Source organism: Montipora foliosa, chromosome 13 (genome assembly GCF_036669935.1).
Source record: "Montipora foliosa isolate CH-2021 chromosome 13, ASM3666993v2, whole genome shotgun sequence".
NCBI lineage: Eukaryota > Metazoa > Cnidaria > Anthozoa > Scleractinia > Acroporidae > Montipora > Montipora foliosa.
Genome location: NC_090881.1, coordinates 2,436,918 through 2,454,417, shown reverse-complemented (window position 1 = coordinate 2,454,417; position 17,500 = coordinate 2,436,918). Strand labels below are relative to the sequence as shown.

The window sequence follows — 17,500 nt, the reverse complement described above, 5'->3', positions numbered from 1 at the left end:
GTACATAGACCTAACTAAATCGCTATAAATACGGTTGATTGAAACAAAATAACATCTTATAACTATTCAAGTTTCTTTCGTAGTGAATTTTTCTTCGATGAGTTTAAAAAGGAATCACAATGTTAATTTTATTTAAGACTGTTGAATTGCTAGATTATACGTTTACGTTTGACCGATAAATTAGCCCCAAGATTTTTACTTAATTTACACCTATTTCTCGGACGAAATTTCCGTCTTAGAGCTAATAGTATTTGACAATTTGAACTTGTATTCAAAAAAATAAAAGTAAGTTGACTTTTAACAGCCGAAGTAACCCAGCTATTTTATTATTCAATACAAATGCTTGTTTTCACATGAACATGGGCGGAAATGATGATAAAATGGAAAACGGAACAAAATCGCTGGATGGGAAGAAAAAAACGTTACCAGTTAATTGCCACCTCTTTACCAATTTATCCCTCTAAGTTACAGACATTTCAATGTCTCTCCGTTATGTACGCCATATGATGCACGATCAATTTCAGACTCTAACAAAAATGACAGAAAAAAAAAAATATTGTTACAACATAAAATAAGAATAGATGCCAAACTTGTCTGATGATGCAAGTTAAGTTTGTGAGGACATTATACTCAGCCTTGTCATTTTTCTTCGCCCTTTCAGGACTCGACAAATACCGCTCACAACTCAGTTGCAAAACATCTGCATTAATTCCAAGGTGAACCATATGACCAAATAAAATCGGAAGTTTTTGTCGGCTTCAAGAAACAGAGGGTCTATGACTAATCTTTTCTTTTTTACAGGTATTTCGAGTCTGCTCTTTCTTTTACTTAACGTATGACAGCGCAAAAGAGATCGTGTTCCTTTGAGCAAAAATAAAACCTGCTGGTCTTGCCTATACCGGTTCACTGTCAAAACAATCGCCCCAAGGGCAACATACAGCCCAGTGATGAGATCCGACACCATCTTTCTTTCCACCCTCAAGTGGAAAAAGTGGAAAGTACAACAGACCAGTAAGTTCTCAAAAGTCTTTGCAAAGATTCTAAGGAACAAATTCTGTTTGCTTCGTTGTCGCTTTAGTGACTAGCTTCAAATAAGAAGATGAACGACTGAGACGTAAAATACGTCTGAATTGAACCCATCGCATCAGAAATCCATGGTGATAGGCCATAAGTGTGTCAACGTGACACAGTCATTCAGCGAGTTTGATTTCTTTCACATAACAAGCGACGAAACACTACTGGATGCTGTCACGGTGGTGGAAATCTAGGATAAATGGAAAAAAGTAACCATCAAATGATGCTAGTGTTGAGACTCCTATTGAACTAACTGCAACAGCCATTACGCCACACTTTTATCTTCGACCAAAATGCGATAATTTAATTAACAATTATTGGATGAGGTTGAGCATGATAGCGATAATTAGGGACTTAAAGCCAATCCCTACAGCTGGCGCTGATACGGCTGCCGGAAGTAAATTTCCCCCAAAACGAGACCCTGCACATGTACGTCGGTTGCATCCAGCCGTAGCGTGAAATTTGACTACGTGAGTCGGGATATTTTGCGGTAGTGGCAGCTATGTCGGGTTTATTTCGCTTCTCTGCAGGCCCTTTTCAATGGATATCTCGGCATTTTAAGAATTCCACTGGATACTATATCCTTTAAAGTTAATATAAGTCAAAGATTGTGTCAAGATTGCCTCTCATAAGCTTCGGTGTAAATCCGTATCATGAATTTAGGATAAGTTTTGGTAAAGGCGTTGGAATGGCGAAGTGAGTCAAGTGAAATAATCGTGTTCAGCATGAGGTTGTTTTTCTTCGGTTAACTTTGCTTTGAGGATTTGGTGATGATGTTTTATATCTGGATACTATACGATGCTATTTTGCTTCTTTGAGTATTGACATATTTGTGTTCTTCACTGGATATTCTTTGAGATATTTGTCTCTGAAATTTTACACTTCATCCATCAGATTGTTAATTCTACAAAGTGTATGGCATTCGCTTTTTCTCAGAAATAATCTGTTTGTCCTAGCAAGGCGTTCAACGGCCATCGTTCTTTGGGCGAAGCCATTTGGCTGTGAGAAACTAAATAAAAGAGATATGAAACTCCTTAGCCCATGTTTCTTTGGTCTTCTTTGTATTTTGCTTTGCTAAACTTGAAGTTTAGCAGACCACCGAGACGTACTCTCCCCAGATCTTTTCAGTCACGGCAGCCGTAGTAGCACCAGCCGTAGTGATTTGCTTAAACTCCCTATTATCAAGGCCAAAGTTTGTGTTATCTGCCGAAGCCGAAGGTTGAGGCGGATAACACAAACTGAGAACTTGAAAATTATCGCTATCATGCGAAAACCGAATCCAATAATTGTTTTATTATGCATATTCCTGAGCTGAACTCCGCCATGACAAACTGATCAAACCGCTGGTTAGTGTGTAACGTGAGGCCACTTCTGCATGTTTGAAACTTTTGTCCGTAGGTATGACGTCAATTCTACATGTATAATAAGCACTTAATGACTGGCCCCAAGGGAAACAGTGAGTTTTGTTTCCCGTGAGGCCAGTTTTTAAGTGTTTTGTTGTACCTCCCAACTCAAACTAGAACAATACACGAATTTTTACACGGAATTTGCCGCTGTTTCAAAGGTACACGACTTGACCACGTGCGAGTCGAAAGTTCAAGTCGTTGTTTCCTCAGGGGATTAGTGAGTTTTGTTTGCCCTAGGGAGTTAGTGAGTTTTGACCCATGACACGTGACACATTCTCATCCAATCGGAAAACGTATTTGAGTTCGGAGGTATAACAAAATCTATTGTCTGCAGGAGAGCAAGCAAGAATTGGCTGCGTGCTTACAACCAATCAAAATCGAGCTGGTGACACCGTATAATAATACAAATTAACAAACACGTTTTCTGCATTTATAGAGGGGATTGATACCTCTCATATAAGCACATACTAAGTGTCACAAGAGGCGAAGTACTTGTTTATCTTTAAACATAAGAACCTTCTAATTCACCAGTTTGGGTACATGCACTGCACGTTAGGATACTTGGAGGTGACAATGACTAATGTGTCGAGCTCGACAATTTGCCGACTTCATCTACTCAGCTGCGACTAAGGTAAAATTATCGAAATGGAAATCTATTGGCTTTGGTCGTTCAAAAGGTGGATGGCACTATGAACAAATGGATAGAATCACAACCAGCGGATGATCAATTGAATTATACTGTAGATACGATCAGCGTTATCCACCCTTCGAATAAACTAGGCCTGGTACTACAGTTCTTGTGAAAAATATACAAAGACCTCTAAAAAAACAGGAGGATCCGTAATTTTACAGTACGGACCGAGAAAACAAGGTTAGTAAGATGTTCATTATGTCTCTGTGGTAATCAGCCGCGCGGTAAAAGATAATAGTTGAAGTCAAGCGGAAGGTTCAACTCCCAAAAAGACTGCCGTATCAAAATCCGAAACACGAAATCTTCTTGGCTTTTTGAAATAGTTACTTGCAAGATTCAATCAAGTTAATGCAACATAAACGACATTCTTTCATCAAGACGTGAATGAACGGAAAAGTTCAAATTGTTTGCATTGGTAATCCAAAAAGGTTACTGTCAGGGTCTTACTTCATCTCCAATGTACTTGGCAAGCCGTGTTTTCAGCTGAACGTATTTCTCTTTCATATCTTCCTGGTACATTCTTTGATCTTCTTTTATCAACTGATCGTTTATTTCCAAAGCCTTTCCACAGCAAGCGATGAATTCCCTGAAACAACGATCAAGTTAAACAATTATTATAGTAGATATGAATGACATTTCCTTATATGCATAGGACGTTGACATGACAACAGTTGGACGGGACTGATTCAAAGGCTCGGGTAAGTTAAAATGTTAACATATGCCTCGATACAATCCTTGTACAGAGAATTGCCAGGGTAAAATATCATCGGCTTCACTAAGGTTTGAGTCTAGATTACTTCTTGCGAGTATCTTACATATAAGCCATTTAATTAAAATTATTTTCATCATCAATTCCTGAAAAGCAAACAAAAATGTTATAATGAACCCAATCGCGATCCTTTAACCCTGAAAACTGTTATGCTGCTGTTTCGCACAGTTTAAGCTGAAAAAGAAATGTTACACACCGGTAAACCTGCTGGAGTTTTTCTATGTGTTTATGTGGATGCGATGCCAGCACAGATTTGTCGAGGAACCCCTGTGCATACGCCAGCGGACCAGCATTCACCTGCGGAATTACAAAACAAAACAAAACAAAACAAAACATACTCAAAAGGACACATACGGCACCATCTCATGAATATGAGAGGGGACTGAGGCTAGTACTATCCAAAAGTGTGCATGTGTGTTGTACTGTAAGGTAAACGTCCAATGCTTTTAGCGGTGCAATACGGTCTCAGCTCTTTTCGTTTGAAAATTGATTTTAAAATGCAATATTAAAACCATTTAAAAATGGACATGAAGCTCGTCACCATTCCAAAATGACCACAACCGAAAACTCTCACATTATCACCTGGTTATACACCGATAATACAAATTTAGCCGAAGCTTTTGTCATCGAGTCGTCTAGATCTTCTCGAAATCGATGAACAATCGCCTGCCCTCCAGCACAAAATCACCCGCCCCCCCCCCCCCCCCCCCCCCCCCTCTGAATACATAAGGCAACACTCGTGTACCTGCACACTGACACTGCCTTGTAAAACAAGCTGAAGTTTCTTCATGTCTGGAGGATTCTGTGTGATAACATTATTTAGCTCCTTAACTTTATTTTGCATCTCATCGAATGCGACCTGAAGAAAAATAAATCACACAAATGGCACATTAAAATTACAATTAATATACATCAACGTAAAGAAAAACCAATAAGGAAGAAGGATTCGGAAGTTCAAATGAGTTTCGATAAACTGCTTGGTCTTTTAGTTGCAGTCAATCATATTTGCGGCGAGAGGGGCTCTGAAATCGACAAAGTGTATCGAAATGCTCCAATTATAACGCAGAATTTGACCTCCTAACCCGTCCTGCTACAGTGGTTAGAGAATTTAAGCAAAGACGACGAAAAGCAAGAATGTGATTGGTTCAAAAGGAAAAATAATCGTGCCGCACGTGCCGCAAGCGTTTCACTGCATTTTTGCCGTAGTCCACAAAACAACGTGAAATCACCAAATTTTAGGTTTTGACAACAACATAAGCATACAGCAATGAACCGTTCCTTTTATACTTTTACTTTTAAACGGTTCGAACCTATCTAGTTACTTACAGGATAGTTCGTCCGTACTGCAGATGGATTAACCGTAGTTTTTCGGCTGTAAGGCGCAGCATTTTTTCTCAAAGAAATTGCTTGTTGGCCCCAAATGTGATCTAAACTCAAGGTGCGTCTTATAGCCGAGTATCTTTTTGCGACAAAACTCCTTAGGTCCCTTGTCGCCATCTTGTACGTTAAACTCGTCCCAGTCTTCCCCTTACTGCGATTCCAAAATGGCGGCCTCACACCATCAATGTTCGTGATGATGACCCTCAGTTCTTAGCGTTGTACAACCAAAACACCCGCAAGAAAGTACTAATAACAGCAGGTTATTTCAGAGCAGCAGCTTTTTCTCTAAATTCTAGTTGAATTTCCTTCTGCCATTGTTCTTGATCTGCGATATCACTTGCTATAGCGTTAAGTTATATTTTGTAAGGTCAACTTTACTTTAGCCTCAATTTGATTCATGGGCATTCAAGTAATGGTGTTGAGACTTAGAATGCATATTAGAACTTCGGCATTGCATGGTGACATTTTTCATAGATTTGGTCTTTTCAAGTCGCAGATGTGCAAAGAACGGTAAACTCAAGCAAACCACTTTTAAACAAATTATATGCTAGTGTTTTAGTCATGTTTTTTTAGGTCACTATACTATCGCTAGTTGCATGCATCTGGTTTGCGTTCATTTGACTGTCCTAAAACGTGTGCGTCTTCTTCGATGAGCCAAAGAAAGGACAATATACTAGTAGTTAAGTGTAAATATCATTGCTTCAAATTCTGTATACTCTTGACTGGCTGAATTTACTTTAGTTTCGCTTTGGTTAGGACAATGAATTGAACTCGTTCCTTAGAACTAAGGTAACACGAACTAACCTCAACTGGTGTCAGTTCGTATTGCTCCTCTTGGACCACAAGAATTCGCGTCTTTATGTAAGGAAACGTGTTGGATGCTAGAAGAGAACGTGCAAAACAAAAATCAACATTAACACTTCGCTTGGTGTATCAGTGACTAGTAATTTACTGGGTTCTTTTCTGGAAACCCCGGTTTCCCTCCCTCATTATAATCGACTCACAGCTAATGTGCTCCGACATCAAACATGGACCATACAGCGGCTGTCAGAGGTGCCTATTGGGTTAGTTTAAAAATACCATAATACTCTTTTGTTTGCCCTCCAAACGTTTGCATAAGCATAAGCATAAGCAAAAGCAGAGAAAATAAAGAAAATGTATATGCAAACTTTTGGAAGGCAAAAACAAAGCGTATTATGGTATATTTAATTATAGTGGCTTATGTACGCTTTCGCCTCGATGTAGTGAGCTGTACTCTTCGCAATTCACTCCCCAAGACTGCATGAAAGATGGGCGATAAACACAGCCATCTGTTCTATTCTAAATATATCGTACAGTTGCAGCATTACTAGTTTATTCCACACCCTTTTTGACCCCCTATTCCGTCATTTTAAACTCTTTTGTCCTTTCTAAGTAACCCAATTCACCCCCTCCTCCCCCCAGACAATAGAGATCTTTAGATCGGAGGAGGAGGAGGACTACGAGTACGAGTTTTCCGTTCTGAGCATGCGCACTTCGAAACAAGTCGGCCTCCAAACCTTATGCGCATATTCAGTACGGAACACTCGTACTCGTAGTTGTCCTCGTTCTCTGATCTTAAGGTCCCTATTGCTGAGTTGTAATTCCTGTGATCTTTGACTCCCAAACGGGCAACACAGAATTGGGAGGGGGGTATTTTTGCAAATGTATAGCGTGGTACAGATAGTCCTGTTATTCTATATCTAAAACCCGCTGTATAGACACAATCTGTGAACACATTCTCAGCAGGAAAGCGTCTTTCTGCGCATGCTCAAAAAGCTAAATCAACTTACTTGTAAGGATAGTTTTCCTCTTGCATTGTTCTGTTAGGCTGCCATGCGCTTTGCCACCGCAGGTAAATGGCGTTTCATAGATAAATCGCCTGATGTTGTTGTTACGCTCAAACAAAGTGGGTCTGAGCTCCAACTCCTCATCGTCGAAATACGGTTGCACTTAAGTTATCTGCAAATTTCAACAAATGCAATACAGGGACGGCGAGGTCATATCGGGGTCCTATGAACTCACACGGGGCGAATTATTACACAAGAAAAACTATCAACAAAGAGTAATCAATATTCATGAATATGCTCTTTCTTTTTGTCATGGTTGCACTCGCACAAAAATGTAAGGTAACTAATCCGTTCACAATCACAAGTGGCCAAATAGCTCGTAGCTAGTCGGGCCACTATATGCTCTCCAAAAGTCAAGTGACTGTCCTGTTAGCTACCTTTAGTCAGTTGAACAAACATAGAAGCTACGACTCTAGATTTACCTTCATGTCTCACGGCTAATACAAAAAGCTCTTCACTTCAAACGCTCTTATAACGTTAAAAGTCCATAAAATACACCAACAAAGCCGACGAAACTAAGAACAAAGTCAAAGCTTAGATCGCTTCGTAGGAAGAACGCTAACATAGCGAAACTGAAATGTGGCCAACGTCTTTAAGTAGGAGGAACTGCGTCAAAAACGACGAAACAATACAGGAGCGTGAGAAATGCCTTAATTTTGGACTTAACCTTGATTACGCAAGTGAAAAGACTTCAAACGGTAAGATAGTGTAGTCAAGTTATCAAAATATACCTGAATGTAGCCAATCTTTGAATCCAACGTTTCTGCATGCACCTGATAAAGGAATTATTTTTACGTTAGGTTTTCAGGCCTCTAGGCTTCCATTCGTCCACTGCTTCCAAAGAAAAACACCATTCATTCACCTTTGCAGACTCCATGATGAGTTTGATGTTATCTCTGCCGTGTTTTCTGCAGTAAATTTGTTCCAGTCTATGTGAAATCTCGGCAAGACCCGTGATCTTCGGCTCCTTGTAGATAAATTCCTTCCCGTCATCATCACCAAACATCTGAAAGAGAAAGAAATTGGTCATGAGGCCATGCAAGCCAACGTCGTTTTTAGGGACCGAGCTATTTTTAGATTTATTTTTTCGCGAAACAAGACCCTTTCAAATAATAAGAATTTATTACCCATGGGATTGAGAATGGTTACTCGTGCAAGCCACATATTATTTAAATAACTTGTCTAAAAATAGCTTGTTCTACATGGACCCCAGTATTGGCCCCAGTATTCTTGGTTTTCACTCACGTGATCACCAGGCATGTTTTTCAACGAAAACAAAAGACGACGTTAGCATAACGAGATGCTTCCGTGAAGCATACACTGGGTTGCCTGTGGTACGTGTTATAGAAAATCAGAACGCACTGAATTGTGTGGTATTGAACTACAGCATTCCAGTCTCTGAAGAATAACAAATAAAAGAGAAGCGAGAAACATTGGCTTCTGGGCTGACGTGTTGATAATTTTCAAGTTCCCTCACAACTTCTTTTCACCACAAGTTTAAGCGTGCCCTCTGAGCCATCTGACAGCTTTGTAAAGTTCGCTGAGGTTAATCCTTACTCGGCGGGGTTAGTATCTGGATGGGAGACCAAAACGATATACCCCTCAAAACAGAAGCATTGGATCGAAAATTCCATTTCAACATTAACAAATGCGGACCAAGCAAAGAAATGATTTTGTTAGCTTGCTTTATGCGAAACAAATATTGATGCAAAAGTAAATAAATAGTGATACAAAGTTTTTGGAAAGAGCAGAAGGAAGTTTTCTGGACAGTCGATCGAGAATAAAATATTTTGCCATCAGCAACAACATTTATGACATGAAAACAACATTAATTTTTAACCCCGAATATAAAGTTACGATCAGCGACAAACATTCTGGGAGATTTTTGCTATTGTACTTTTGGCTGCACAAGTAAAAGCGCAAAATCGAAAGTGATATCGGATTCAGCGGCCGCCGTGACGAAGTTACCGCGGTGTGTTTACTCGCGAAACAGTGAAGCATCTGTGTCAAATCATCATTTGACACAGATACCGGGTTTTTGTTTTTGTTAGTTTTCTTTTCCTTTCAAGTGTTATAAAGTTTGACAAGAAATGTGCGAATTCAACACAAAGATCACAATCGCCCAACTCTTCAGGTTGACAGTCAAAACTTTACTCTCCAAGAAGGGGTTATTTATCGCCAGGTAATTCCATCGTTTCGGGGATAGCAGCTACTTTACTATTCATCAGTGTCAGATTTTTTTGGCCGATTTTGGGGGTCATTTTGTTGAAACTCAAGCAAGCTTCCAACAGACCTGTTTATTTTCGTTACACTATACCACAAAAATGCTCCCGTATCACATTTCAACACACGTATACAAATTTGTGAAGCTCGAAAATTACACAACATGATATTAAAGTTCAAAAAGGCTGGAAATATCTCGGCAAAATCCTTTTCCAGCGAAAAATTAATCGAAACAAACAACATATTTAGTATTAGAGGAAAAAAATACCTTCCTATTTCAATTGCGTGCGTGCAAACAAGAGATGCAATTAAATACATTTTTGACAGTTCACATCAAACCCTTTTCGACTCGGAACGTTGACCGTAAATAATGAAGCACAAAAGCGACAACAACTTTCATTCAAATAATTCTTCACTGTCACATTTCCAAATATTTTACACCTTTGCAGACTTGAGTACAAAATACCGGTAAATGTAAATTGTCAGACAACTAAGATGCGACTTGAGTAAACACTGTGATGCATTCTTGTAGGCGTTCGAATCCTTCAATGTTAATATGTTAAATCATAGTTAGTAACTATGGTTAAATCCATAAAAAAATTGCTATTTGATTTCCGTGTTTTATATAATACCAAGTTAGTAAAATATTAGAAACAAAGCTCACTTGATATCCAAAGGCAAAAAATGAAATTGTTGTCGAAGACCATTACTCGTCTCTTAAAATCCAGATATTTATTTTTCAGCGCTGTCTTGCTCATCCAATTGACGATCCATTCTTGAGCTCAATGAGGGTATATTTTGTTTAAAGATCCACTAAAACGCCATTCACGTCAATGACTTATTAGTGAAATTTTCAATTGTTATACCGGAAGACTGTGCAGAGTTGAGAACAGGTAAATACAAATCTGACGAATAGCGAGACAACTGAGATAACAGCTCCACTACATGGATTCCTCCTCTGTCTTTGTTGAACCCATACTGAGTTACCAGAGAACTGTTCATTTGGTTTCAGTGTTGTACAAAACACCACACTTGGCAAAATTTTAGGAAGACAGCTCACTTTGATTATGGCTCGACGGGCGACAGATTGTTGTCGAAGTCCATTACTCGTCGCTTTTAACATTCGACCGCCTGTCTTGTTCAGTATCCAATTCGCTTGCCATTATTGACCTTCATAAGGGTACATTTTGTTCAAAGATCCACTAAAACGCCATTCGCGTTACATGACTTTCGACGCCATTGCCGGTTAAGTTAATCGTTCTAGTGTGTCTACTAGAGAAATCTACGCATTTCCCACTACCCTCTCGATCCTAAGAAAATACGCGCAGAAGGCTCTATGCACTAAGACACCACTTAGCAGGGGAGTGACAGGCAAGACTTTTACCTACACGGAAAAAAATAAAAAAAAGAAAACGAAAAATAAAAAAAACGACGAAATTAAAGACAGATTCCGACTGGGTTTGCCATAGAAACCCAGTGATAATAGCTTTCAATTCCCGGAGGGTTGGATCGGGACACCAACATGGCCGCCATTGCATTGTTTGGGGACACCAACATGGCGGCCGTAACGTCATGTAAATCCAAGAATTGGCCCCTGGTTATGGGCTCCTGAATTGGTCGAAATAACGTTACTGAGCTGATGCTAGTGACGATTAAGACAAGAAAAAAACAAACAAACAAGCAAAACAAACTTAGTCGAGCCACTGAAATTTCGTTGAAAGTTCAAGCCTGACCTGGAGTAACGTGTCACTGGACCTTCAAGGTAGTCATGCTATGTATTCAGATTTGGCGTTAATCGCGGTCCCGCAAATTAGGCTTAAAGACCGAGACACTAGTAGACAAGTCGCTCCGTGAGTACTACTTGCAAACTAAGTCGCTGCGACACGGCGCCTGTTCGGTTCACATGCAGTGATCTTGAGTGAGGGGGAATGTGAACTAGTTTTCTTATTCAATATAGCAGACCATATGACGCTCTCTTTTTGGTTCATTTATATTCTGTCGCAGCGACTTGATGCCGGAAGTGCACACGCTGCGACAACGCTGCATGCGCTAATTTTATCGCTGGGATCAGTCGCACTAATTCAAACTGGTTTGAATTCGTGCAACTGATCGCACCGGCAAAATGCGACAACGATTTTCAAAAAATTAACCGTGGCACACGAGGCGAATTGTTGCGACGACTTTTCCCGGGGACGTGTCGCAGCGACTTATCGCATGGTGTGTCCCGGCCTACAACGCAGGAGAGGCTCAATCGATTTTAGCTGTCAAATGGAACGCCGTACGAAGACGTTTGTTCCAAAACAGAACAAAAAAATCGATCAGTTCATGAAGCAGTTTTTTCGCGTTCTCACATAAACTTTATCTAAGCATGAAATTGAAATTACCTGTCCAAAGAAAGCAACCCTGAAGTACTTGCCAAGCAGTCTTTTTCCAGTGCCCATCACATCAACAACTTTCTTGTAGGCCTGCGCTAGGCTCTCATATGCATTGGACAGGCGCTGGATGTGAAACAATACAATACTCAAGTCAGGATGTATTTTAACTTGTTTATTTATAAACTTCAATGGTTTCCAGACTATTTATGCCATTGTATAGCTTGCCGAAATTTAACAAACACCACTGAGCTCGTTTAAACATACCGCTTCTTAGAATACCCAGAGTCATACCAAACAATGTAACGAAAGAAAAAGTTGGCATCAAATTGTTGAATACCAAATATATAGTTGAAGCCCTTCAGTTGTTCTGATCTTTCGAAGAGAAGACGTTGAATGTGGCTCAGTAAGGTATAGGGAGTTTTAGCAAAGACGACTGCTACGGCAACGAAAACGTCATTCCAAAGTAAAACTATCGCAAGTATTTTGCGAATATTCCGTCTTTTTCACCTTGTACAATACGTGCGAACTCTTCTATAAGTGGACGGGTATGAACGGTTTTAAAACATAAAATGAATGGTTCATTGTTACATGCTCACGTTGTCATCAAAACCTAAAATTTGGTGATTTCATGCACGTTGCTTTTTGGAGTACGGCAAGGAGGTGCACGGAAATTCGTGCTGCACGTGCAGCATGATTATATTTACTTTTATAACTAATAATTTTCTTGTTTTGAGGCGTTGTCGTTGCCGTAGCCGTCATCTTTGCTTAAATTACATTAATCTGCTTAATTTGATTTTGCCTCAGTGATATCGACACCGTAAACTCAATCAAAATATCCCACGGCGCAAACAAACACAAGCCATGCGAGGTGTTCATGACGGATACCAAAGCTCTGAACAAAATCAGTGCAATGAAATTAATTTGTACCTTGATGGAATTTGGATGTTATGGTAAGCGGAATCCGCAGAAAGTCTGGTATTTGTAACTGACCTTGCAACAACCTAAGCGATAGCCAAAATATACAAGATGGACACCAACAGTGAACCCCGTCTTACCCTAAAGTCCCTCTCTTGTTCATAGATAGGAATCGCTAGTTTAAACACTTCACCCATTACTTCATACCGCTCCGCTCGCTCGAGATACTTGGCACATTGCTCCAACAAATCAACCAGATGACGCTGAATAAACAACAATGACAGCCAAGGAAAAACTGAGAATTCTAACACAACAAAAAGGCAATTCTTCATGGTTCCTTAAAACGAAACAAAATGTGACCACGTTAACAGCATCCCAAATCAATAGAGTACCCACCATATCTCACTCGAATCACTGAACTAAAAAGTAAACAAACAAACAATTGACCGCTCTACATTGCCCACTTTCTGGGCCAATGACAGAACAGAACAACGGCGACAACTTTAAGAATAATACCAAATGGTCAGACGCAAACCAAGTTGCTATTTACAAATGCAGCCGAGAGATTGAGCCAAGGACTACCAGACGCATCAAATTAAACCAGTGGTCGGAATGGGTATTGAACCCGGGATGTCCGGACCTCAAGGAAAGCACTCTAAACTCTGGGCACTTATCTTCAATTAACAAAATGAAAACGTCATGATCAAAATTGTTCTTCTTCAATTCTGTATGAGATTCATTGCTCAGATCGTATTCGTGCGAGAAATTAAAGGAGTGGAAATTCAAGTGTGATGTCAATGACTCACTGGCCTACAACAACCTTCACAATTTATTCCTTTCGTCAAAGGAATCTCAGAAAAAACACGTTGTCAAAATTGAAAATTCACACAAGTCAAGACACTAACCACCGTATATCGCTGTTCCATTGACATTCCTTCATCGGTCTTCATAACACTCTCGTCCGCTACTACATTAGGAGACACTTGAGCAAATGCAGCGCAACCAGGGGTATAAGTACCTAAATAATGGATATAGAAAAACACGAATTCGTTAATAGGTATGTGACGATGGAGTTCTGAAAAAAATTAGTGTACTTTAATAGTCACACGAAAAAGTAGAACTAATATCCATAGCAATTCGAACTTTAACTTGCTGTGCGAAAAAAGATGAAGTAACCCTCGGAAATGATCAACATGCTCGATGCCAACGTTACGCGATTCCCTTTTATTTTCTTCAATCTTTCTGTGTCGTATTTTACTAGCAACCACATCTCCTCTCAGGGGGGCTATTTACGTTGTATCGTTTCTATGGAAACGATGCGTTAAACGAGGAAACATTGTTGCGGAAGCAAATGTTTCCCAGTTTGCGACCCCAGGAAACATTTGTTGTGGAAGCAAGATTTGCTTCCCGGGAAGCAAAACTGTTTGTGAATTTATTCAGAAAAATTTTGCTTCTTCAGCAAATGTTTCCTCGTTTGCGCGCCGAGGAAAAATTTCGGGAAACAATGTTTCCGTACACAACGTTTCCTAGGTTTTCGGGAGCCTTTAGACGATTTTAGTGAATCAAACAGATCACACTTACTTACAGAGTCTACTCAAGAGCAAAGTATATAATTTCACTCAGTCACATGAATCGTAGTATACTTGGCGCTTATTAAAACCATATGCTCGTATCCTCAATGTGTCGCTTTCTTTCTTTCCTCAAGTCGCCATGTTGGATTATAATGATTAGGCCTTTTTCGATCTATTCAAATTCAGCCGGAAAGAGAGGTCTAGAGGACAATGACAAAGGAAAGTGGATGATATGTAAATATTTTTTACATTCATTCCAACGTGTTCCTATCGTTTTTGTCCTCACTGCCTCAAGAAGAAGCTGAACATTTGATATTTCGAAAATGGCCTATTAGAAGAATGGTTACATGACTGAAATAGCCTGCCTCAGAGCCATATAAGTTAAACTTGCTTCTACCAAGTATCAAATGCATGGAAAACAGATTTCCAGTAAAGCATCGTGTAGGAAAGTTAGCTCATTCCTCAATAAGAATTAATAAGAACTAAACACAATGCTAATAATACTCCCTCTCTTGTCTTCTACTCATAACTAGGTGGCTAATCGCTTATGGAAGAGTCAGTTGATTGTCGCATTTTCTGCGTCTTACCTTGTCTCTTCAGGTATTCGGCCACCAAAGCCGCTGCGTGGATGTAGCAGTGAGCAGTCTGCAACAACAAAACCACAATAAACTGAATTTTCTAAGAAACGTTCTCAAAGACAATAGACAAAGTTCTCTAACAACACAGGAGCAGCCTATGAATATAAAGTGACATAAATGGTTTTAAGAGGGAAAGACCAACCAAAAAGACAATCACTAATCTTTTACCCAAACCTCCTAACTCCGAGTAGTAAATAGGTCATTTTCAAAATATCAAATATTTAAATTGATAGTGAGACAGTGAGTACAAAAACAATAGAAACACAAAATATCTACATATCACCCACTTTCCTTTTTCTTTGTCCTCTTAACCTCTCTTTTACCCTGAATTTTAATCTATCGAAAAGGTTCATTAAGAAGTTTCAGAGTCACGTGAAGAAACAAAACGGAATTACCTCGGAGAAATTCTCATGACCCTCGTGAACAGCAGCCATGTGCTCTAACCACGTCTCTCGCAATTCCGGAGTACTAGAGTAAGACTTGGCCAAACTGTACTGAAGATCCACTAACATCTCAGGGACATCATCGTATTCCTAGAAGGCACAGTCAATAACTGTGTTTTAATTGGTTTACACAACATAAAAGAAGTTTTACGAAAGACGAATCTGAATTTTTTATTTTTATTTTTAAGATAAGACACTGACGGTTCATAACGAATGACTTGGCTATTCAAATGAGGTTTTCTCGGTGAGAGACGGCTGCTACCTCGGGTTACACACACAATAAGGTAACCTAACAACTGTTTTAACTCTTTAAATAATTATGAAAAATGAGGGACATTTGTCCAAGAACCAACCTGTTAAAAGCGGAATATTAAGACCAAATTTCGAAAGATTTGAAAAAAATAAAAACAGAAAGCACGAAAGATTAGGACGAACCTTCCACCTGATTTCCTCAGATGGAAACCCCTTACTAATTTAAATAGAAGAAACTTCTCTCTAAAGACAGACTTCGCCACTGAAGAATTCCGGATTGACGACACTATATAAGAAACTAACTGTTTACAAATTCTCATATTCTATAACTCACAACACCTTTTCATAAACAAAGCTAAGATATACACTTAATTCTTAATTAAATTCGACAAACAAAAAAATTCCTCTAAGTTGCCAAATTTGCAAGAAAGGACAAATTACCAGAAACAAAGCTTTGCGGGAACTAGCTGGACTCAGCAGACACGGAGAAGTTACAACTGGAAGAACAGTTAGCTGATGAGCTGCAAGCTCCTCAATCGCATGAAGCCTCAACTTCTTCTTCTTGTCCCGTAACTGCCCGTGTTTATTCCGCACCTCGTTTACAATGTCCTCGTAAGAAAGTGCTGGCAAAACCATTCTCGAATTCAGTTTTGGTTTGATGATGTCTGACTTTTACCACGGCAGAGGCGTCGCAAATTCATACTATTCCAAATCCAATTGCCTTAGTTGTTTAATCAGATTTCGTTTAAGATTTGAAACACCACGTTGTCACGTAGGCCACGCAAGAGACACGTTCTGTTGATAACACATAACAGGAAGGACTGCACGGTAACATCACACGTACTTTTCCACTCTCTTGTCACATAAATATTGGGGCTTCCATGAGATGATAAGAACATATCGATATCAAAGCCGCGATACGATACAGTCTCTAAATCGACACCGCAATACAATAACAAATATCGAGCATTTGTGAGATCGACGACCCGAGGTACCAAAGAGGAAGACCTGCAGCAGTGATTTTATTTTTCATTTTCTAAATAAACTATGCTTGCGCGAGAATTACAAAAAGGGATAATTACGAAAAGGGATAGATCATTCTATCATGCAATTTCAATATCTTGTTCCAATATTGCCAATTGTATCCACAGAACAAATACCGTGATTCGCCGATACATAGTTGATTCAAAGCAATTGCATTAAATACCCAGACCAAGTGATATTTGTTGCGATAAACGGCGGTCAATCAGTAAAAAATCTACGATAAAAATAACACCAGAAATCGCTTAAGGCATCATTTAACTATAAACAAACAAAGGTAAAACTTTAATTTGAATATTTTTTCCTGCACACAGTGATTGATTTCACCCGCTGGGCTGGTGAATGGTTAGTAATGATCTTTTCACGCCCTTACCGTTAATTTTCTTCTCATTTTACGCACGTACATTAGTAGTACTTTAACCTTTTTTTTTCCTATACTCGATTTATAATTTTAGACACAGCTTTCGTACTTATGGCATGAAGGGTGACAAAAACCAGACTCTTCCCTCCACTGATATAAAAAAACAAAACAAAAAAACCGCCGGATAGGTTAAAACCAAGGTAAAAATAACGAAAGCTTAAGCAATCTGTTTGAATCATACAAAACCACAAAAAAACCCCAAAAGGTGAGCAAAATCACCGATGAACGCGAATAATAATTTCACACGCCACGGTTCTCTGGGAGAAAGGAAATCGCATAATCACATCCACTCCTCGATGGATATTTAGGAAACCTTATAATGACACAAAATAACACATAATATCCGCCGACGTCAGTTGCTGAAAGTACGACTCACCCCACCCGTCCACCCTCGTGTTGTCTCCCTTCTTTTTGTAGTTAACTCGACAGGAAA

At 39.4% G+C, this 17,500-nt stretch overlaps 1 pseudogene; it reads right to left on the bottom strand.

The window, feature by feature from the left end:
* The window catches only part of LOC137981515 (dedicator of cytokinesis protein 9-like), a 75,180-nt pseudogene that overhangs the window by 718 nt on the left and 56,962 nt on the right, over window positions 1-17,500 (bottom strand).